The 24,546-nt window shown below is 44.1% G+C and overlaps 1 protein-coding gene across 1 annotated transcript in view; it reads right to left on the bottom strand.

Moving 5' to 3' along the window:
- The window catches only part of LOC135057245 (peroxidasin homolog), a 167,396-nt gene that overhangs the window by 133,764 nt on the left and 9,086 nt on the right, over nucleotides 1-24,546 (bottom strand). The window lies entirely within an intron of this gene.

Here is a 24,546-nt window from a genome sequence, read left to right as displayed (position 1 = left end):
CCCAAAAGATTCACCACTGCTTACTGATCTTTCTACCTGGTTTACTTTAACTATGAAAAAATTGAAATATCTGGGAGTGTACATTCCCGCTCACCTGTCACAATTATAGTTATTAAACTACCTTCCTATTATCCAGAAAATAAAATCTCAACTCGAAAATTGGATGAACCTCCCACTGTATTTATTAGGCAGGATTGCGGTGGTAAAATCAGTCTCCTTCCCCAAACTAGCCTATATGATTCAATTGCTCCCCATCACAATATCAAATAAGGAGGCTCTTTCTTGTGCGTGGATATTTTAAAAATTTATTTGGAACGGAGGGAAACCCTGTATGCCTAGACCTCGAACCTACATCAATAAAAAGAAAGAAGGTCTGAGTGTACCTAATGTCTTAGCATTTGCAAGAGCAGCCCTTTTCCGATATACCTCGGATTGGTTGTTGTGTCAAGGCATTGTCACAAATTTGAATTTAGAAGAAGCTTTATTCTTTCCCTATGCCCCAGCAGCGCTTCTTCATACTCCTTCCATTAGTCCCCTGAAAGACTTCAAGTCGAATGTTCTGTTTAACTGTACATATAGAGCTTGGAAAGCTGCACATAAAAGCCTTAAGCGTGATCCCCTCTCAACCCCTTACTTACCTGTTTGGGGCAACCCCAATTTCCGTCCGTCCTTAGAGAATACTACATTTTACACTTGGCATTGCTGGGGACTAAGTGTAGTTAAAGATGCATTTGACCCTGGTGGACAGATACTTTCCTTTGCCCAACTACAAGAGAAGTTTGGCATTCCTCAGAAGAATTTCTTCATGTTCATTCAACTTCGGCACTACATTATTTCCTTAAAAGATCCTATGGGGAAATTGATACCTTCCCCTATATTTAATAATACCCTTGCTTTTTGCCATCTGCACCTGTACAGAATCCAATACCTTTATAGTGATGTGCTAGCCGTTAATACCCCTTCCTGGTCACCACTTTATTTAGCTTGGAAAAAAGAAATCCCTGATTATCCAGAGATCGCAGAAATCCTCAAGAACACTGATTTGGTCCTTAAAAGCTTACGATCAGTCAGACTTCAAGAGACCCATATTAGAGTCTTGAATAGAATGTATGTTTCGCCCTCTCAGAGGAAACATTTTAGCCAGTTAGAGCTGGGAATTTGCCCTAAATGAAAAATGTTGGATGCCACTTTAACGCACAATTTTGGGTCTTGCTGAAAAATTAAGAAATTCTGGAACACATTTCTTGCATATGTGAACAACGCCTTCCAACTAGGCCTAGCTATGTCAATCAGAACTATGATACTTGCGGATTTCCTCCCATGGCTCTCAAAATTTGAAATTTCTAATTTAATCGCGATAGTTATAATTACTGTAGCTAAACATTTAAGTTTGTGTCATTGGATCAATCAGACAGCTCCAAGTGTAACGGAATAGGAACTTGCTCTTCTAGAAGTTATTTTTCATGAACGCTGTAGGGCTACTTTCCATATAGATAAAGGAGTAGAGTTCTTCTAAAAGAAAAGGAGATTTATGGTAGACTTACCATTGTTAAATGTAGGTACATTGGTTCCACAGGGAAACATTGGGGTGTAGAGATGGATCTTGATCCAGGCACCAACAGGTTAAAGCTTTAGGCTGTCCAAGGATGCATTGGGGCCTCCTCTATAACCCCGCCTCCAGTCACTGTGAGCTCAGTGTCGTTAACCAGTCCAATGCAGATATTAGTCACATAGAACCACATTCTCATGACAGGAGAAGGTACCAGCGGCTAATGCCATACAAACCCATAGAAGCTAGGTGCGTTAGGGTGGGTGCCCTGTGGAACCAATGTACATCGTAGAAAGAGATTTAACAATGGTAAGTCTACCATAAGTCTCCTTTTCTGCAGCAGGGTACATTGGTTTCCACAGGGAAACATCAGGGATGTCCTAAAGCAGTTCCTCAAGGGAGGGGACGCGCTGCAGCGGGCAAGAGAAACCGGCGTCCAAAGGAAGCATCCTGGGAGGCAGAAATATCAAAGGCATAGAACCTAATGAACATGTTCACAGAGGACCACGTAGCCGCCTTGCACAATTGTTCTGCGGACGCACCACGATGGGTCGCCCAAGAAGGTCCAACAGACAGTAGAATGGGCTTTAATAGCAGCAGGAGCTGGAAGTCCAGCCTGTGCATAAGCTTGTGCAATCACCATTCTAATCCATCTGGCCAAGGTTTGCTTATTCGCTGGCCAGCCAGGTTTGCGGAAACCAAACAGTACAAAGAGGGAATCTGACTTGCGAATAGAGGCAGTCCTCTCCACCTACTGTATATGTGGAGAGCCCGTACCACATCCAAAGACCTCTCTTTGGAGGACAAATTAGAAGAGATGAGGGCCGGAACCACAATCTCTTGGTTAAGGTGAAAAGATGACACCACCCTAGGTAAATAACCAGTTCGAGTTCTAAGAACTGCTCGGTCACAATGAAATATCAGAAAGGGTGGACAGGACAAAGCACCTAGGTCCGACACCCTCCTAGCAGAGGCAATAGCCAGCAGAAAGAGGACCTTGGCTGTGAGCCTTTTAAGGTCAACTGACTCAAGAGATTCAAATGCATACTCTTGCAGGGCAGTCAGGACAACAGATAAATCCCATGGAGCCACCAGAGGGACATAGGGAGGCTGAATCCGTAGCACACCCTGAGTAAATATATGAACGTCGGGTATAGATGCAATCTTTCTCCGAAACCACACAGAAAAGGCAGATACAGTATGTGAACCTTCAGGGAGGCCAGACGAAGGCCTAAGTCCAGGCCGTGTTGCAGGAATACCAGGATTCTGGATGTTTTGAATCTGTACCCATCACAGTTCTTATCAGCACACCAGATGAAGTAAGAATTCCAGACCCTGTAATAGCAGATGCCGATTTGCGGGCTTTCAACATAGGGATTCATTCCAAGTTGATCGCTCGCTAGCTATTTTTTGCAGCGCTGCAAACAGATAGTCACCGCCTATAGGGGAGTGTATGCTTGCTTTACAAGTGTGCAATCACATGTGCAACCGAGCGGTACAAAAAAGTTTAGTGCAGTTTCTGAGTAGCTCAGAACTTACTCAGCTGCTGCAATCACTTCAGCCTTTTCTTTCCCGGAATTGACATCAGACACCCGCCCTGCAAACGCTTCGACACACCTGCGTTTTTCCAAACACTCCCAGAAAACGGTCAGTTGACACCAGGTGTGCCCCCAGGTGCACCATACTCTGAGTTGGGACCAGCGAAGACTTCGTCCAATTGATGAGCCACCCGTGGGCTTGTAGGAAGTTTATCGTTAGTTGTAGATGACTGAGAAAGACATCGTGGGAGTTTGCCAGAATCAGCAAGTCGTCCAGATACAGCAGGAGCCCGACTCCCTGGTGATGGAGATGAGCCGTCATCACAGCCATAACCTTGGTGAAGATGCGAGGGACCATAGCCAGTCCAAATGGTAGAGCCTGAAACGGATAGTGGATGTTGCGAATAGTAAACTGCAGATATTGCTGATGAGACATGGCAATAGGTATATGCAGGTATGCATCCCGTATGTCCAGGGATACCATATAGCAGGGCTGGCCAAAACAGTCCTCAAGATCTACCAACAGTTCACATTTTCCAGACCACCTAGCTAGTACACAGGTGTAGTCATTACCAATTAAGATGTGCTGCATTCATTCCTAACTGACAAGCCTACAGATCTCCAGGAGGCCTGGAAAACATGACCTGTTGGTAGATCTCGAGGACTGGTTTGGCCAGCCCTGCCATATAGTCTCCGGGTTCCATAGCCAGTACAATGGAGTGCAGAGTTTCCATACGGAACTTGGACACTCTCCCAAACTTGTTCAATGATTTGAGGTTGCGTATGGACTGGTAAGATCAGTTGGGTTTCGGAACTAGAAACAGGGTCTAGTCCTCTGCCTCTCTTGGACAGAGGTACCGGCACCACCACTCCAGTATCTAGGAGAAAACTCACAACCATTTGTAAAGACTGCGCTTTTAAGGGATCCGAATATAACCGTGGTGCAAAACTGGCGAGGGGGACGTCTCTTGAAAGAGACTACATACCCGTGAGAGACAACTTCCCGCTCTCATGCGTCTGAAGTGGTCTTCAACTAGACCTGGGTGAACTGTAGAAGTCGGCTTCCCACCCTGGAGTCCCCCAGGGGGAGGCCGCCCCATCATGCAGTAGGCTTGTCTTGTTTCATCTACTCAGCAGCGTATATTGAAGGTATTTGAAAATCCTTTAAAGATAAAATAAAAATCTTTCAATCAGTTGTTAATGCCCTATCTTTTCATGAATCCACAACGCTACTATTAATTATGTATATTCTCCATGTTGTGATGTCCAACCTAAAATACAATTTCTTTGTTGTTTTTTACACTCTAAGTCCTCCTCATGCTCTTACGTTTTTATCTTCGCGTTTCCCTTTTTCTTATCCTCTTTCCTTATTACCCTTCTTTCATGTCTTATACTTCCCAATTCCTTATTTTACTTATGTTTTCTTCCTTTTCTACTTTTTCGCTCTCCCTCTATCTTTCTCTTTTCTTACTCTGCAATTTGATGTGAAAATGCTTTGGCTTGATTGATATATTTTAATTGTCATTATCTAGGCATTGTTGCCTTTTTTCCATTTAATCACATTGCAGGAAGAAAAAAAACAAAAAAAAAACACAGTCATTATTGTTTTGTGTGTTTGACATGACAAGATAAATTGTTTTTCTGTTTATCCAATATGCTCTCAATGTTTGTGTGTGTTTTACACCTTGTGTGCCTTGACTCTGGAATCTGTTTGACTGTTTAATAAAGAGTTCATATTAAAGAACCCACAACCTATTGCACTGGAAGAAAACGCCTTACTGATGGAGCTATTTGTTGCTATATAGGAAGCATGAGAATTCTAACTATATGAAGATGTTTATTCTCTGACAATTACAAGTAACGTCTTATGGTTAGAATTCTCATTCTTCCTATATATGAAGTAAATAGCTCTATCAGTAAGGTGTCTGCTTCCAGTGCAATAGGTTGTGGGTTCTAATCCTGGGCATGACACTTGCAAAATAAATTGTCAGAGAAATAATCAGCATTGTGAGTGACTGAGATCTATGTAGTGTGTGTATGTACACTACATAGATCTGCCTAGTTGCAATAGTGTTGAACTGACAATTCTAACTAGAAGCTTCATATAGTTAGAATCTGCAGACTTGCTTTGCAGGAGCAAATATCTCGATCAGTAAGGTATCTTCCTTCAGTGTAACAGGTCATGAGTTCTAATCCTAGGTATGACTTCCAAGAAATGTGTGATTTAAAATAAAGGACAATGATATGTATACTGTACCAAATACTATATTCCATAATGATTACAGATGATATCCCTCGAGCACTGTTTTTGGATAAAAATGTGTCTAACCCTTTCTTAAACACATGATTTGAGTCAGACATTACAACCTTCTCTGGCAGTGAATTCCATAATCTTAGTGCCTGGACTGTGAAGAAACCCTCCTATGCTTGGTGTTAAACTTCCTCTCCTCTAACCTTAGAGGGTGACCACGTGTCCTGTGTATAGATCTCTCGATAAGCAAATCACCTGTCAGTTACTTTTATTGTCCCTTGATGTATTTGAAGATATTAATCACATCTCCTCTTAGACACCTTTTTTTCTAGTGTAAACATATCTAACCTAGATCGCCTTTCCTTATAATCCAATGACTCTAAAACATTAATCAATTTTGTAGCTCTACTCTGAACCTTTTCAAGTTCTTCTATGTCATTTTTTTTAGTGAGGAGCCTAGAACTGTACACAGTATTCTAGATGCAGCCGTACCAATGCTTTATACAGTGGCAGAATTACACTTTCATCCCTTGTCTCCATTCCCCTTTTTATGCATACTAATACCTTATTGGCCTTTACTGCTGCATCCTGACATTGGGCACTACTGCTACATCTGTCAATGAGCACCCCCAAATACTTCTCCATTACTGATTTGCCAAGAAATACCCAGTTTAATTTATAGATTGCCTCACTCCAGCAGCTCACCGCTTGTGTCCATACAGCAGCTCCATGCCCTGTATCCCTCCAGCAGTTTACCTACCTCTCGTCTCTCTTGTCCCTCTAGCCCCCTATCACCTTATCTTCAAGATGCACAGAGTCTGCTCATCTTCATAGCTCCACTTCACTTCAGCAGTGATGACCGCATGACATCATATATGCCGTGCCAGAAAAGGAAGCCACTGGGACCTGAGGAGGGTTGGAATACTGTCCAACAGACACAGCGTGTGTGAGTATCAGGAGGGGTGGGTTGTAAATGGAGGAGGACCGTGGAGCTACCAAGAACCAAGGAATGGGGAGGTGGCTGCATCTCATCAGTAACACTAGCGTCGCTTGCATCATCTATTGATGTAGACGATGGGGCAGGTTTTTCTGTTGGAATTACAGTGCTACTATTACAGGTGGTGGAACTCATTCCCCGCCACTTTAACCCATAATAAATAAAATATATATATATATATATATATATATATACATATACACACACATACATACACAGTTGTGCTCATAAGTTTACATACCCTAGCAGAATTTGTGATTTTCTGACCATTTGTCAGAGAATATGAAACTCAAACTTTTCTTTCACTCATGGTTAGTGGTTGGGTGATGCCATTTATTGTCAAACAACTGTGTTTACTCTTTTTAAATCATAATGACAACAGAAACTACCCAAATAACCCTGATCAAAAGTTTACATACCCCAGTTCTTAATACCGTGTATTGCCCCCTTTAACATCAATGACAGCTTGAAGTCTTTTGTGGTAGTTGTGGATGAGGCTCTTTATTTTCTCAGATGGTAAAGCTGCCCATTCTTCTTGGCAAAAAGCCTCCAGTTCCTGTAAATTCTTGGGCTGTCTTGCATGAACTGCACATTTGAGATCTCCCCAGAGTGGCTCAATGATATTGAGGTCAGGAGACTGAGATGGCCACTCCAGAACCTTCACTTTATTCTGCTGTAGCCAATGACAGGTCGACTTGGCCTTGTGTTTTGGATCATTGTCATGTTTGAACGTCCAAGTACGTCCCATGCGCAGCTTCCGGGCTGCTAGTTGCACCTACTTAAGTGCCCTTATACATATGTAGGTTAGATCGAAGTAACGTTTAATTTGTAGCTAATCTTTATATTAGTGATGCACCTATAACCACAGAGAGGAAGTGATGTCACTGCATTCTGTACAGTATAAGGGAGAGCAGTGTATTCACTTGCACACAGGTGATACTAGGATACACAGCATGTTAAGCATTTTGCAGTTTGGTTATGTCTGAACTTTCTCTTACTCTGATTTTTTTTTACCCCATTTATGTTAAGAATATTGTGAATTGGACTATGTATCATATTAACTGCGATCCAATGGACTTATGATATGAATCACTGAATGCATATATCTTTTAAGTTTTATCTGCCATCATTCGGTTCCTATACTATTTTGTTCTTAATAAGGCTGGAATTTTTTTAATTGACTCTGTATATCAACAGATTTACGATAATCAATATACTAAGTGATTAATTGTGGTTCGCACTTGGCCCTTAAGTATATAGGTTAGGCATTTTAATTTTTTTCCTTCCTTCGTATATACAGTTTTGTTATGAAATTGACAATTCCATTTAATTATAAATCCCTCAGGTGGAATAATTTTGAAATTATCTACTGAATCCCACTCTAAGTATCACACACCCATTTTCAGTGTTGGCCAGGTATGTCCTCCTGTATTGGTGTAGAAGGGTTGTGTCTAAGTCCAAGTTAATATTGTTGCCTTTTCTAAAAAATATGTTAAGGATGATTTTTCAATAGGCATCGTCAGCTTCAAGCCTAATAGGGTGCTATTCCCTCTTATTGGTGTAAGTGTCCCAGAGCAATTATATCTACTTACCTATTGATGTTAACTACTCGAAAGAGGTATGTGAATCTTTTACCTGTCTGGACACAGGGTTTTTTCTATTTGTATACACTAGTTTTTGTTTGTTCCAGTAGCCTATATGTATCAGTAGTATTCCAATTTTTGTTTCTATTATAACTATTTAAATAATAGAGCAAACGTGTAACCAAATGTTCTGAAAATTGTGTTCTGACATTGTAGATATACCCCCGATGAAGTCTCCACCTGAGACGAAGCGCATTGGGTTATCAGTTGTGTTATGTCGTGACCTCCAGTCTGCAGTTTGAAAAGGAAGAGTTCGACAACGAAAGATCTATATACTTGCTCTTATTTTGACCCCCACTGAATATCAGTAGGGGATGAAATGATTGATGAAAAATCCATATACCATTATGGACACTGATGAGTTTTATGAATTTTAATAAATTTGTATTTTGGAATCTGCTGATGGTTTTATAATAGCATATTGTGATTGTGTTATACCATCATTTTGTTTAATTAAATTATGGGTGTCACATCAGCCCGAAGGCGCCATTTTCACTGTTGTTTTATAACTATTGTATCAGTTCCTTCTAACAGGGTACCTAGTGAAATAGGGCAGCCTGCTTGAGTCATTTTCATCTTACTACTCTAAGTCAAATAGCGCAGAGAGTTTTCTTGCTCTCTCTCCTATCATCTATCGTGGAATTGGCACCCCCAGAAACTTGTATGGACTCCCTATTCTCTTTGCATTAGTAATATCATTCAACATGACCTTTACATGCTTCTAGAATGAACAATAAGTTCCAAAACATATTTTATTTTAAAATTTAAAGATATACGAACACTGTCTTTGTTTTACATAAGTATGATCATCTCCAATACATCAACCCTCTAACATATACAATGGGGGTCTAGTTTAACATAGATACATAAACACTTCTTCCGTGATATCCTCCTTCCAATATTGCAGATTGGAGGTTACATCAGAACGAGATAGAGTACATGATGCGTTTCGTCTCACACAAAGACTTAATCAGGGCGTATCTCAATATATGTGTATATACAGAAATATAAACAATATATGGTATTCTTGAACACTTATTTCTGAGCAGATCTTACGTTGTCAAACAATCAAACATTTGTGCCTGGTGATATCAGGGAAAAGCATAGGATACCCAGAAATTCAAACTCGCAGGAGAGTTTTTTTCATAAGATTTGTAGAATTAATCAACCATCCAGTGTATTGTGTGGTGTCTCCCAGTAGATGCATGATACACTGGAACTCTATCTCGTTCCGATATGACCTCCAATCTGCAATACTGGAAGGAGGATATCACGGAAGAAGTGTTTATGTATCTATGTTAAAGCAGACCCCCATTGTATATGTTAGAGGGATGATGTATTGGAGATAATCGTACTTATACGAACACTGTCATTGTTTTACATAATTTTAAAATAAAATATGTTTTGGAACTTGTTCATTCTAGAAGCATGTAAAGATCATGTTGAATGATATTACTAATGCAAAGAGAATAGGGAATAGAGAATCAATACTATATGTGGTCTGAGACCGGATGTATATATCACAATGCTCGTACAATATATTCTGGCACAGGTACACTTGTTCTTAACCAACGCTGTCTTAATATCGACATGTAGAATACTTGTTTGTAAAACCACAGCGCTGATGTACAGGGAGGGTTTACAAAGGAGACTTTGCCCTGCAGTCGCATCTATTTTAGAAAATGGCACCCAGCGTCTCAGTCAGGGAGTGAGAGAGAGTGTAGGCAGCTCCAGGGTGGGAACACCAGCAGTAGATGGCGCCCTGGGCCAGGGGATGGGCTACAAGTCAAGCGCCAGCTACCATATACTGGATTTCACCACCTGGTACTGTGGAGTCTTATACCCCTTTCACACGCTCTTACCTCCTCCCCGTAGCAGCCATGGAGAGCGTCTGCAACTGTGTGCCTAAACCGGAGCGTCTCCGCCGCAAGTACCCGGGATCTGAGCCAGCGGGAGTATGAGACGCCACTTGGGAAGTGATGGAGCTGCAGTGCTGAAATGTCACCATGACATACAGCGCTGACAGCCCAGTTTTGAAGAAATTTTCTGTCAGAAAATGCTTTTTCAGGGCTGCCCAGTGCAGCCCACCTGTTAAGTGACTGCTTCTGCAGACACCAGCTGAAAACTGAGCTCTCAGTGCCTGGAGGTGGGGTTATAGAGGAGGCCACAATGCATCTTGGGACAGCTAAAGCTTTAACCTGTTGGTGCCTAGATCAAGATCTCTCTCTACACCCAATGTATTCCCTGTGGAACACAGTGTACCCCACTGCAGAAATAGTATTTTAAATTACCTACCGGTAAATCCTTTTCTCGTAGTCCGTAGAGGATTAGTCCATATTAGTACCATGGGGTATAGTCAGGTCCACCAGGAGCCATTGGCACTTTAAGAGTTTATTAGTGTTGGCTGGCTCCTCCCTCTATGCCCCTCCTAGCAGACTCAGTCTAGAAACTGTGCCCGAGGAGACTACATACTTCGAGAGAAGGAATTACACAGATAGTCGCGAGATTCATACCAGCTCACACAACAGGCAAATCCGGCTAACATGCCGGAATAACTCAGCAACAGCTGAAACAGTAAATAACGCAGAACTTATGTAGGAACCAGGCAGTACTGAACTATAAAAACCAATGCAGGAAAACACAGCGCTGGGCGGGCGGGCGGGCGCCCAGCATCCTCGAACCACGAGAAAAGCATTTACTGGTAGGTAATTAAAATCCTATTTTCTCTTACGTCTTAGAGGATGCTGGGGTCCATATTAGTACTATGGGGATGTACCAAAGCTCCCAGTACGGGAGGGAGAGCACAGAGGCTCCTGTAACACTGCTTGACCAAACTTGAGGTCATCAGAGGCCAAAGTATCGAACTTGTAAAACTTGGCAAACGTGTTCGACCCAGACCAAGTAGCTGCTCGGCAGAGTTATACAGCCGAGACACCCCGGGCAGCCGCCCAGGAAGAGCCCACCTTACGAGTAGAGTGGGCCTTTACAGGAGTTCGGACACGGCAATCCTGCCGTTGAATAAGCATGCTGGATAGTGAATCTGATCCAGCGTGAAAATCGACTGCTTAGAAGCAGGACACCCAATTATCTTGGGATCATAGAGGACAAACAGAGAGTCACTTTTCCTATGACGAGCCGTCCTCTTCACATAAATCTTCAAAGTCCTCACGACATCCAAGGCCTTTGAAGCAATTGAGGAGTCAGTAGCCACTGGCACCATAATAGGTTGGTTGATATGGAAAGCCGATACAACCTTAGGCAGGAACTGTGGACGAATCCTAAGTTCCGTCCTGTCTTCATGGAAGATCAGATAGGGACTTTTACAAGATAAAGCCCCCAATTCTGACACACGTCGTGCAGAAGCCAAGGCCAACAAAGTGACAGTCTTCCACGTGCGAAACTTGAGATCAGCCTCCTGTAGAGGCTCAAACCAAGCAGACTGCAGGAACTGCAACACCACATTGAGATCCCAGGGTGCCGTTGGCGCCACAAAGGAAGGCTGGATGTGCAGAACCCCTTTCAAAAAGGTCTCAACCTCAGGGAGGACAGCCAATTGTTTTTGGAAGAAGATGGACAAAGCAGAGATCTGGACCTTGATGGAGCCCAATCTCATCCCCATATCCACCCCTGCTTGCAGGAAAAGGAGAAAACGTCCAAGTTGAAACTCCACCGCAGGAAACTTCTTGGACTCACACCAAGAAACATATTTTTTCCAAATGCGATGGTAATGTTTATACGTTACCCCCTTCCTAGCCAGTATCAGGGTAGGAATGACCTCACTCGGGATACCCTTCTGAGCTAAGATCTGGCGTTCAACCACCATGCCGTCAAACGTAGCCATGGTAAACGAACGGCCCCTGCAGTAGCAGATCCTCCCAAAGAGGTAACGGCCTTGGATATTCCAGCAGAAGATCCAGTAGATCCGCGTACCAAGCCCTCCTTGGCTAGCCCCGGAGCAATGAGGATTGCCAGAACCTTTGTTCGTCTTACCAGATGAAGAACCTTTGGTATCAGAGGAAGTGGAGGGAACGCATACACTGATGTGAACACCCACGGTGTTACCAGTGCGTCCACCGCCACTGCCTATCTCGACCTGGAACAGTACCTCCACAGCTTCTTCTTGAGGCGGGAGGCCATCATGTCTATGTGAGGAACCCCCCACCAACTGGTTACCTCCTCGAACACCTCCAGGTTGAGGCCCCACTCTCCTGGATGGAGATCGTGTCTGCTGAGGAAGTCTGCTTCCCAGTTGTCTACGCCCGGAATAAAGATCACTGACATCGCGCCTTTCTGCCCAGAGGAGGATTCTTGTCACCTCTGATATTGCAGCCCTGCTCTTCGTTTTGCTTGTCGGTTTATGTAGGCCACTGTGGTCACGTTGACAGACTGCACCTGAACAGCCCGATCCTGCAGGAGGTGTGCTGCTTGAAGAAGGCCATTGTATATGGCTCTTAGCTCCAGAATGTTTATCGGGAGAAGGGATTCTTGATCCGACCACCGTCCTTGGAAGTTTTCCCCCTGAGCGACTGCTCCCCAACCTCTTAGACTTGCATCTGTGGTTAGAAGGATCCAGTCCTGAACGCCGAACCTTCGGCCTTCCAGAAGGTGCGGCAGTTGTATCCAGCAGAGGAGCAAAATCTGGCCTTCGGAGACAGACGGATCCTCTGGTGCATGTGTAGGCGAGATCCCGACCACTGGTCCAATAGATCCAGCTGAAAGGATCGAGCATGAAACCTTCCGTATTGTAGAGCCTCGTAGGAGGCAACCATCTTCCCCAGAAGGCAGATGCACTGATGAACCGAGACCCGGGTAGGCTTTAAGACATCCCAGACCATTGATTGAATCACCAATGCTTTCTCCACCGGCAGAAACACCCTCTGCATTTCCATGTCTAGGATCATTCCCAGGAAAGACAGCCTCCTTGTCGGCTCCAGATGAGACTTCGGAAGGTTCAGGATCCAACCGTGCTCCTTGAGCAGATGTGTCGTGAGAGCAATAGATCGCAACAACTTCTCCCTGGAGACGACTTGATCAGGAGATAGTCCAGATACAGAATTATGTTCACCCCTTGCTTGCGCAGGATCTCCGCCATTACCTTGGTGCTGTGGAGAGGCCAAACGGCAGCGCCTGAAACGGATAGTGATTGTCCAATAGTGCAAACCGGAGATATGCCTGATGCGGAGACCAGATGGGAATATGGAGTTACGTATCCTTGATGTCCAGAGACACTAGGAACTCCCCCTCCGTCAGACCTGAGAGGACAGCTCTCAGAGACTCCATTTTGAATTTGAACTCCCTGAGGTATGGGTTCAAAGATTTTAAGTTCAGAATTGGCCTTACCGAACCATCCGGCTTCGGTACCACGAAAAGGTTCGAATAGTAACCCTTGTTCCACTGATGAGGTGGAACTGGAACAATGACCCTGGACACCACCAATTTTTGTATAGCTTACAGAAGAACGGTTCTGTCTGCCAGCAGAGCTGGTAAGCCTGACTTGAAGAAACGGTGAGGCAGGAGATCTTGAAACTCCAGCCTGTACCCTCTGGACACCATATCCAGTAACCCAGGGGTCCAGGCCTGACGACATCCAGATGTGACTGAAATGCCGGAGTCTTGCCCCCACCTGACCTTCCTCCAGGCCTAGCTGTCCACCATCATGCGGAAGATTTTGGGGTATCAGAAGTGGGCTTCTGGTTCTGGGAGCCAGCGGGAGCAGGCTTCTTTCCTTTAGCACGACCACCTCTGAAGAAGGTGTTCGAAGACTTGTTCTTTCTAGGCCTCGCAGCCCGAAAGGGCTGTGACGTGGATAGTGTAAAAGGCTTCTTCGTAGCCGGTGCAGCTGAGGGGAGAAAAGGAGACTTACCCGCTGTAGCCGTGGCAATCCACGCAACTAGCACCTCCCCAAAGAGAGCCTGACCTGTATAAGGTAGACCCTCCACACTTTTTCTGGATTCCGCGTCCGCAGACTATTGGCGCAGCCAGAGACGGACATGGAGATCCCCGCAGCCATGGAACCCAGGTCCGTCATGGAATCTACCAGGAATCCTGCAGAATCCTGAATATGGCGTAAAAATAAATAAACGTCACCGTTATCCATCGTAGTCGATTCCTCTTCCAGAGTGATTGACCACCTGGCAATAGCTTTTGCAATCCAAGCACAGGCTATAGTAGGCCGCAGTATGGCCCCTGAAGCCGTGTAAATGGATTTTAGCGTAGCATCCACATTGCGATCTGCCGGGTCTTTCAACGTGGTAGATCCAGGGACTGGTAATACCACCTGTTTGGACAGCTTGGAGATGGAGGCGTCAACTATCGGCGGAGACTCCCACTTTTTCTATCTTCCTCTGGGAAGGGAAAAGCAACCAAGACTCTCTTAGGGATCTGGAATATCTTTTTTCAAAGATAGCATTCAATTCTTTGGATGCCGGGAAGGTAAGGGGGGGGGGGGCTTTTTACTGTCTGTGAAAAAGGCCTCCTCCACCTGCTCAGGAGCTGTGTCAGCAATGTGTAACACATCCCTTACGGCTTCAATCATCAACTGCACCCCCTTAGCAAGTGATGCCGTCCCCCTCGACACGTCCCCCGTCACCATCTGCAGTGTCAGAATCGTGTCCGTGTCATCCTGCATAAGTTTGGCAAGTGCACGTTTGTGAGAATGTACCGCAGGGGACCCAGAGGAAGCAGTATCAGACCATACAACCATAGAGGATTATAGAACTTGAGTGGCATGCTCAGTCCTAGCAACCCTATCAGAAATCTGAGAAATAGTCCCCCTCAGAGAGACTAACCATTCTGGCTCTCTAGCTGGGATCCTACAACAGTGCGATCCTGATTACATGGTATGGAATCTTCCTGGGAAGATAAATCCTCTGCAGCATATGAAACAGTGTACCTACACATGTACAAAGACATTTGTACAAAGAATTCCATCAGCTGTGTAAAGATACCTTGATGGGAGCAGCATTACATTACAAACTGTGAGTTCAGGTACGCTGTGCACTGAGCAGAATAATCCTCTATACAAAGATACCTTGATGTGTTTATTTCCCCTCCTCTTGCTGTGAGTGTTGGGGTACGCTTTTTCAAACATTATAAGCCGTTTATTCCTTGGGTAACACCACTACATTGGTCTGCACAGTAGAGCATGTACAACACCAAATCAGATCTCTAAAGGAATCAGGGCACTATTCGGTTAAAGATACCTTGATGTGCATATCTCCTCTATTCTTTGTGTGACTGAGGTACACCTTTGAACTGCACCTGAAGTCTATACTTCCATCTTTATCACTCCTTAAGATTTTGGAACATACTACACATTGTACTGTTTGCTGTTTTATCTTTTCATATTTTCGGTATACATTCCGGACATTTACCATCAGAAGAAGGACCCGGAATATGAAAAGCATTTCCTCTGAAAAGGGAAATATCAGTATTTCCATTTCTAAGCGCACTGTGTGTTATACAGGTCCAAAATTTGTGTTTGATAGATGGTGTCTATCTGTTGACTGTCTAACTAGACACTGTTAGACAGACATTAGGTCAACAGGGTCTAAAGGTCGACAAGGTCAAACGGTCTACATGAAAATGGTCGACAAAAAAATAAATAAAAAAAAGGTAGATACAGGGGTTTTTCATATTTACATGTATTTGGACTTTTTCATACCTTCTTTGTCCATGTTGGCATAGAGCTGGTCATAAACCTTGTGGCGAGCGCAGTCAGCCACCGAGCCCTGGGAGGTGATGCCTTTCTACAATTGGTGGTCCCAGATGACAAAACTATCCACACAAACCCCAAAAATGCAAAAGAATAAAAAAAAATAAATGATAATGTTGTCTACCTTTTTTATGTCGACTATTTTCACCCTGTCTACCTTTTGACTAACATGTGGTGTCTATCTATTGACTGTCTAACTTGACACTGTCCATCTGTTATACCCCCCCCCCCCCAATGAAACATCACCAGATTATTGAAATATCAGCACAATACCTGTATAGTGTGTGGGTACTTTTAGTCTGTTCACAAATTACTTTCATTTATTACATTAGTGTGCACATAAATGTACTGCCAGCACTTTCTTGTAAGAATGTCCAGAAACCATTAAAAAGGGAACATCAGAATCCAGCGAAGGTTCTGGGTGATCATTTCAATATACAATGAATCAACTATTCCTGGAACGGACGAGTTGTGGATCATTAAGAAGCACTGTACAGAAATAAGTAAACCACCAGAGACATTTACTTACATCATCCATAAAGAATGACAATTACTGACATCACCCATAAAGAACGTTATGTGCCCCTCTTACAATAACACAAAGGCCAATAGCAGACATAGTAATCCTACGCAATCGCTGTCAATTTAGTTGGAAATATTTCAGGTCTGGGGAACCAATCCCAATATCCCAATAGGAGAGCCAACAACATTGCTAGAAAAGGAGATAAAAAAATGACATTTAGCAGAACACTGCATGTGGACCTGCCAAAACAAACAATTCTAAGCTAGCAAGACTTTGCTTACAATCCCAGTGGAACAATACTTGTATGCTTTGTGCACAAGGAAATGCGCAAATACAGTACACAAATAGGACATGACCTGGTCTTTTAAAAAAAAAAAAAAAAAAAAAGGGCTGGGGACTACTCTAAAGAATTTGTTCAATCGCTGTTATGCAAGTCTGCATATACAAGAAGCCTTGAAGATGGGGACAGTGTAGTAAAGTGCTACACATTTTGGTGAGGAGGATGTCTAGCTAACAATTGTGCAGATAACAGGGATTTCATTTTCAAACTAGACCACTGCATGCTCCAACCACATTGAAAACAGACGGGAAATAAGTGCATTCCGATACCTATACTCCTGTAAACAAGTCCCTCAACACTATTGTGCATGTTTTATGCCCAGAGTCCATTATCTTGGATGACATCTCGCCACCTCAAACATTTTCAAAGACAGATTTAATTATATTTCCACCGCCCAATAATAGGATTTTGGTACCTACCGGTAAATCCTTTTCTCTTAGTCCGTAGAGGATGCTGGGAACTCCAAAAGGACCATGGGGTATAGACGGATCCACAGGAGCTTGGGCACACTATAAAGACTTAAACTGGGTGTGAACTGGCTCCTCCCTCTATGCCCCTCCTCCAGACCTCAGTTAGAAAACTGTGCCCAGGAGAGATGGACATTTCGAAGAAAGAATTTATTGTTATAAACACGGTGAGCGTCATACCAGCTCACACCTCAAACACACCGTAGAACGTGGCATTCAGTAGAATACCAGCCAACGGCATGAACAAAACACAGCCACATGCTGAGAGAATATGTAACACAAACCGTGTGTCCACATAAGCAAAAATAAGACCCCGCATGCCATGGCATGAACAACGGTAGCAACCGCCTGACAAAGAAGACACCACCAGGGTGTAACCAAAAGCAATAATTGCAGACACAGTACGCACTGGGATGGGCGCCCAGCATACTCTACGGACTAAGAGAAAAAGGATTTACGGGTAGGTACCAAAATCCTATTTTCTCATACGTCCTAGAGGATGCTGGGGACTCCAAAAGGACCATGGGGATTATACCAAAGCTCCAAAACGGGCGGGAGAGTGCGGACGACTCTGCAGCACCGAATGAGCAAACAAAGGGCCCCAAAAAACAGGGCATCAACTTGTAGAGCATAGCAAAAGCATTTGATCCCGACCCAGAATCCGCTCGGCAAAGTTGAACCGCCGAGACTCCTCGGGCATCCGCCCAAGAAGAGCCCATATTTCCATTAGAATGGGCTTCCACCGACTTCGGTAACGGCAATCCAGCCGTAGAACGAACATGCCAAACCGCATCACAGATTCAGCGTGTAACAGACTGCAGAACGCAGTCTCCCAAACCATGTTGGGAACATACCAGACAAACAGAGCCTCTGTTTCTCCAAATTGAGCCAAAATTGGCGACCTACATACTCAAATCCCTGGCAAGATCGAGGGAATTTGAATCAGCTGATGCCTAATTAACCAACGGCATCAAAATAGGCCGATTTCTGCGAAACCAAGAAACCACTCTTGGTAGAACTACCAACCGAGTACTCAATTCCTCTCTATCCACCTGAAAGATCAAACAAGGCACTTGTGAGACAAAACCACCACTCCCGACACCCGCCTTGCAACGTCAAAGCCAATAGCATGACCACTTTCCAAGAGAAAAATCTTGTAAAGAAACTTATTAGGCTTGCATACACACCGGTTAGTAAAGTATGGATAAGCACGACCTAGCTGAAAGTCTGCCATAGGAGCCTTCCTGGATACACACCAAGACACATAAGTACTCCAACTACGGTGGAAACGCTTTACCGTTAGTTCTCTCCTAGCCTGAAGAATTGAGGAAACGACTTCACTGGGAACACCCGTTCGGCTTAGGATATGGCATTCAATCACCCCGCCGTCAGACGCAGCCGCGGTAAGTCATGATACACGCCCTGATCTAGTTGTAACATAACCTCACGTAGAGGAAGAGGGCAGTAATCTTCTATGAGTAAACCATGAAAAACTGGATAGCCAACCCTCGCTGGCTAGACCGGATTCAAGAGGATCACCGGAACCTTTTGATTCTCTTACGCTTACCATCGTCCGAAAAGTGAAAGCGGAGAGGCCCCATAGACCGACTAAAAACACCCACGGTGACACGAGGATGGCCACTGCTATATCTTGAGTGTCCCTTGACCTGGAACAATCTGCCTGAGGCCTCTCGTTGAGGCGAGACGCCAACATGTCCAATTGCGACACTCCTCAAAGACTTGGCACGTCTGGGCAAGCTTCTCGATGACGACAGAATTTTTTCCTGCTGCATATCGCGTCAGCAGAGGAAATCTATTTCACCGTCATTTACCTCCGGAACGAAGACTGCTAACATAGCGTTTACCAGACTTCCCACTCAACTGCAAACTGTGCATCTTCCGCCACTGCCGCTTTGCTCCTCGTTCCGCCATAGCGGCTTACTTACGCCCCTGCTGACAAGTCGTCTGGCAGAACTAACACGGGCAGAACACAAAGAATACGTTCGTCGAAAATAGCTCTTAATTCAAGAAAGCTTATAACAGACAAGCTTCCCAACTTGACCTCATCCTCTGGAAATACGTCCCTTGCAAAGGACTGCTCCCCAGCTTCGGAGATCTGTATGCACGGACACCAGGATCTAAACCTGGATCCCGAACCTTCATTCCTCTAGAAGGAGAGAACCGAGCAGACACCACAGGAGCGATGTCCTGGCCGTTAGGATTATATTCCGGTGCATGCGCATGTGAGACCCGGAACACACTTCCAACTGGTCCCTTGAACACCACTCTGGTATTAGACCTGCTCACCGAAAAAAGCCTCTTAGGCCGCACCCATCTGTTTTATTAATAGAACATATTGATGAGGTGTCACCTTAAAGCCGATCCAACTCTGGATCCTCAGACCTATTTCCACAGGAAAAACACCGAACCTTAACCGGTCAGTATCTACTCTGAAACCCACTTTCGACCTCTGCGTCGTTGGGAACAACAGTCAATCACTGTGCCGAAGAACCGTCAGAGAGAAACAACGATTTGCACCTTTATATAGGGACAATCAGACAATGTCCTGAACCTGACGCACCTCTGTATGGCGTCGCGTACTACCTCCCCTTCCAGAGGGGAACGGCAAGATCTATTAGAAAAAGCAGTAAGGGGAAACAACCGTAAGTCAGAATGTCCCCCTTTGGAGTCTATAAATAACTCACAGGTCCTAGTCTATTCCTGGACTAACTGAAAATTAGTAGACGAGTGCTCACCGGAGTGAGGACCAGCCCGATAGACTCAGCGACAAGTGGTGGATGTAGTGGAAACAGAAAACGACGTCCACTTCTGCTAACCTAACAAGGCTGCAGAACACTTACCTTTTCACCTTCCACTGTCTGCACAGAAAAAAAAAAAAAGAACGGTATCAAACCGGTTAAAATGACTGCATCCCACAAAAGAATGCGTCACCAACCGTTGCGAAGGAGGCTAACTCACGAAGTTAGACTTACCAGTGGTATCCGCCGAGATTGACTGACCAGAGGCCACACCAAACAGCTGTAAACCTCCCACCAGCATCTCCCGGAGACATCCTCCGCATTTTTCCGGTCACACCTCCTGCTGTCACGTGGCAGCCTGCTGTAATGTTATACGGTAGAATAAACATAGGCAAGCCTACCCACTCTGGGTAGGGTAATTTTGTCGGATGCCTACCCGAACACCACACTCCCTCAAGTGCATACAGTGCAAATAAGGTCAAAGTATAGAAATAAAATTTCACTTAGCTGCCTGTGTATGATCCCTTGCGACCGGGCTCTGCGTCGACCAGGAGTTGACTGTCATGATTTTCTCTCCGCGTTGTGAAGAGAAGAATATTTGGACTCCTTGAGAGGATCAAAACCAACTCTTCCCGGCCAATCTAGAGCTTAATCAACAGAGCGATCAGCACATGATAAGAATAAATATGTATGTATGTATGTATGTATGTATGTATGTATGTATGTATGTATGTATGTATGTATGTATATATATATATATATATACAAAAACAAGATGTCATAAGGGAGCTGCAAGTATTGTATATATATATAATATCTTTCCAGATTCTGACCACACAATGATAAAAACAATAGAATTTATTCACATATTATCTATGTACATTTTCAGTAAACATAGACTATCGCATAAAATCCAATATTGGATACAATAAAAAATGCAGTTTTACAATTCTGTTGGAGACATGATACAATCAGTATATCCCATCAAGTTGTATAATTTGCAGGATGCCTGATGTTTTCGCAAGAAACAATACCCGACGCGTTTCGTCCTCACGGACTTCATCAGGGGTTCATGTCTATATAACAAATATGGATCAGATAAGCTATTTTTCCAATAAACCATAGTGATCATACTCTGAAATGGTGTTTGTATACATACCAATCAAAATAGGGGCCAAAGACCGATTGTATGTATGTATGTATGTATGTATGTATGTATGTATGTATGTATGTATATATATATATATATATATATATATATATATATATATATATATATATATATTGTAACACTGTAGGGGTGCAAGGTGCCTTTTCCTGGGGAATATGGCAGCCCGCAGCAGCTGAGGAACAACACAAGTCCAGTTTCTGGTACAACTGACCCCGGCCAGTTTTATTGAAACAGAAAATAAAACAAACCCCAAAATAAAAATACCTTGCCTGTCCGGCACTAACTAAACATAAGATGTTCCTAACTGTCACTAAACAAAACACAGAGTTCTTCAGTACATACTGTATAGCTTACTTGCATCAGAAAGCGTGTCTCTCACACACAGATCCTGCAGCCTTCCCAGGCAGTCTGCCCATACTAATCAGGTTAGAAGCACTATATCACTCTTACACAGCTGAAACCCTGATTAGCCCTTTGTGAGGCCAAAGACCCGAACTGGGCCCAATGTCTAGAACTCGCCTTATCTCTCTCTCAGAGCCTTTTCCCAGCTTTTACAGCAAACTGAAAAGGTTCAGACAAAACAAAAAGCATTTTTCCTAGAAGTTAACATTTTCTAAAACATGTAAGACAAGAACCTGGGACAAATATACCTGCCCTCAAACACTATCCCAGTGTTTTTGTCACATATCCCCCTCCCCTGTTTCGACCTAGGGGCCGGAACACTTGTAGCCCCCAAACAGAAGATGCGAGACAATGCATCTGCGTTGGCCAATTGTGTTCCCGGTCTATGTTCGACAGTAAACTTAAAGTCCTGCAACGCTAGAAACCATCTAGTTACACGAGCATTCTTGCCTCTATTTACATACATCCATTTTAAAGGGGCATGGTCTGTCACTAGTCTGAATTGTCTACCCAAGAGGTAATATCTCAAGGTATCTAGTGCCCACTTAATGGCCAAAGCCTCCTTTTCCACAATGGCATACCTTTTTTCATGCTCATTGAGTTTCCTACTCAAATAAATGATAGGGTGTTCGTCCCCATCTCTGGTTTGGGACAGCACAGCACCTATCCCTACCTCTGAGGCATCTGTCTGTACCACAAATTCTTTTGAAAAATCTGGTGTTATCAACACCGGTTGTGAACACAAAGCCACTTTTAATGCTTGGAACGCCTTTTCTGCATCAGGGTTCCATTTCACCACATTTGACTGCTTCCCTTTGGTAAGGTCTGACAACGGCACCGCTGTGGTCGCAAAATTAGGAATAAACCGTCTATAGTACCCAGTAATTCCCAAAAAAGCCCTTACCTGTTTTTTATTCACTGGACGAGGCCAGTTTTGAATAGCATCAACTTTATTCAATTGGGGCCTAATCAGACCTCTGCCTATGGTGAAGCCCAAGTATTTGACCTCCTCCATTGCGAGGCAGCACTTCTTTGGGTTAGCAGTTAACCCTGCCTCTCTGATTGAGTCCAGTACTGCTTGTACTTTAACCAAATGGGACCCCCAGTCTGTACTGTGAATTACCACATCATCCAAATAGGCAGCTGCATATTTTCTATGGGGCCTCAAAATTTTATCCATCGCCCGTTGAAAGGTTGCTGGAGCCCCATGCAACCCAAAGGGTAACATCTTATACTGGTACAGCCCCTCCGGAACCGAAAAGGCTGTTTTTTCTTTGGCGCTATCAGATAAAGGTATTTGCCAGTAACCTTTGGTCAGGTCCAATGTGGTGAGAAACCTGGCTGTTCCCAGCCTTTCTACAAGCTCATCCACACGGGGCATGGGGTATGCGTCAAACTTGGACACCTCATTTAACTTACGAAAGTCATTACAGAAGCGTATGCTACCGTCGGGCTTCGGGATGAGCACTATGGGACTGGACCACTCACTGTTAGACTCCTCTATGACTCCAAGTTCTAACATGGTTTTAACTTCCTTAGAAATAGCTTCTCGCTGAGCTTCAGGAATCCTATATGGCTTTAAATGAACCCTGACCCCTGGTTCTGTGACAATGTCATGTTTTATTATGGTCGTTCGGCCAGGCAGCTCTGAAAATACCTCCCTATTTTGGATGAGAAATTCTTTAACCTGATTGTTCTGATCAGCTGATAATGTCTCTGACACCTTCACTGCGGGAAGCAACCGGGGTGAAGACACCGAAGGGCAAGGCTCCGCTGACAGAGACAACCTATCTTTCCAGGGTTTGATTAAGTTAACATGGTAGATCTGTTCGGGTTTTCTCTTTCCCGGCTGGTATACTTTGTAATTAACCTCATTCACTTTTTCCCTAATCTCAAATGGACCCTGCCATTTAGCTAGGAATTTGCTTTCCACAGTGGGTACCAAAACAAGAACTCTATCTCCAGGAGCAAACTCCCGTATCTTGGCACTCCGGTTATAGACCCTCTGTTGAGCACTTTGGGCCTGTTCCATGTGCTCTCCGACAACAGGTACCACGGCTGCAATCCTATCCTGCATTTGTGTTACATGCTCAATAACGCTTCTATAAGGAGTGGGCTGTCCTTCCCACGTCTCTTTGGCAATATCCAACAGCCCTCTGGGGTGTCTACCATACAACAAATCAAATGGAGAAAACCCCGTAGAGGACTGAGGGACTTCTCTGATGGCCATTAACAAGTAGGGCAACAAACAATCCCAGTTTTTCCCATCTCTCTCAACAACCTTTTTTAACATACTTTTTAATGTTTTATTAAACCTTTCCACCAACCCGTCAGTTTGGGGATGGTAGATGGACGTCCTGAGGTGAGTGACCTTAAATAACTTGCACAATTCTTTCATGATCCTTGACATAAATGGAGTACCTTGGTCAGTCAAAATTTCTTTTGGTATTCCCACTCTACTAAATACCTGCACCAGCTCCCTAGCTATCGCCTTGGTTGTGATAGTGCGTAAAGGGACAGCCTCAGGATATCGAGTGGCATAGTCCATAATTACCAGGATATACTGATGGCCCCGAGCAGACTTTAACAAGGGCCCCACGAGATCCATGGCTATTCTGTCAAACGGGACCTCTATAATAGGCATGGGAACTAGTGGGCTCCTGAAATGGGGTCTAGGGGCATGATACTGGCATTCAGGACAGGAAGAACAATATTCAGACACTTCTTTATAAACCCCTGGCCAAAAGAACCTTTGTAAAACTCTTTCAGTGGTTTTTTCTGCCCCTAAATGTCCTGCGGTAACGTGACTATGAGCTAAATCTAGTACCGTTCTCCGATAAGGCTGGGGAACTACCAGCTGTTCCACCACATCCTCACCCCTTTTGACAATGTGGTACAAGAGCTCATTACAGATGGCCATGTGGGGATACGTAACCCTGTCACCTGGTACCACAGGTTCCCCATTAACAATCTTAACATTCTCTCTAGCCTTTATTAAGGTAGGATCCTTTAACTGTTCAGACGCAAACAGATCCTTCTTTACCTCCAGGTCAGGCACGCTTTCAGTTCTAACTACTATGTCTCTGTTCCCGGCAAGAGGGTCCTCACTGGACTCCCCATCTGTCACTTCCCCAGCCAAACTAGCAAAAGGCAAAGGGACAGAAAGTTCCGAAGACCCACGTACATCCATAA

Source organism: Pseudophryne corroboree, chromosome 3 (assembly GCF_028390025.1).
Source record: "Pseudophryne corroboree isolate aPseCor3 chromosome 3, aPseCor3.hap2, whole genome shotgun sequence".
NCBI lineage: Eukaryota > Metazoa > Chordata > Amphibia > Anura > Myobatrachidae > Pseudophryne > Pseudophryne corroboree.
The sequence above is the reverse complement of the archived record's forward strand: the minus strand, read 5'-3'. Positions and strand labels throughout refer to the sequence as shown.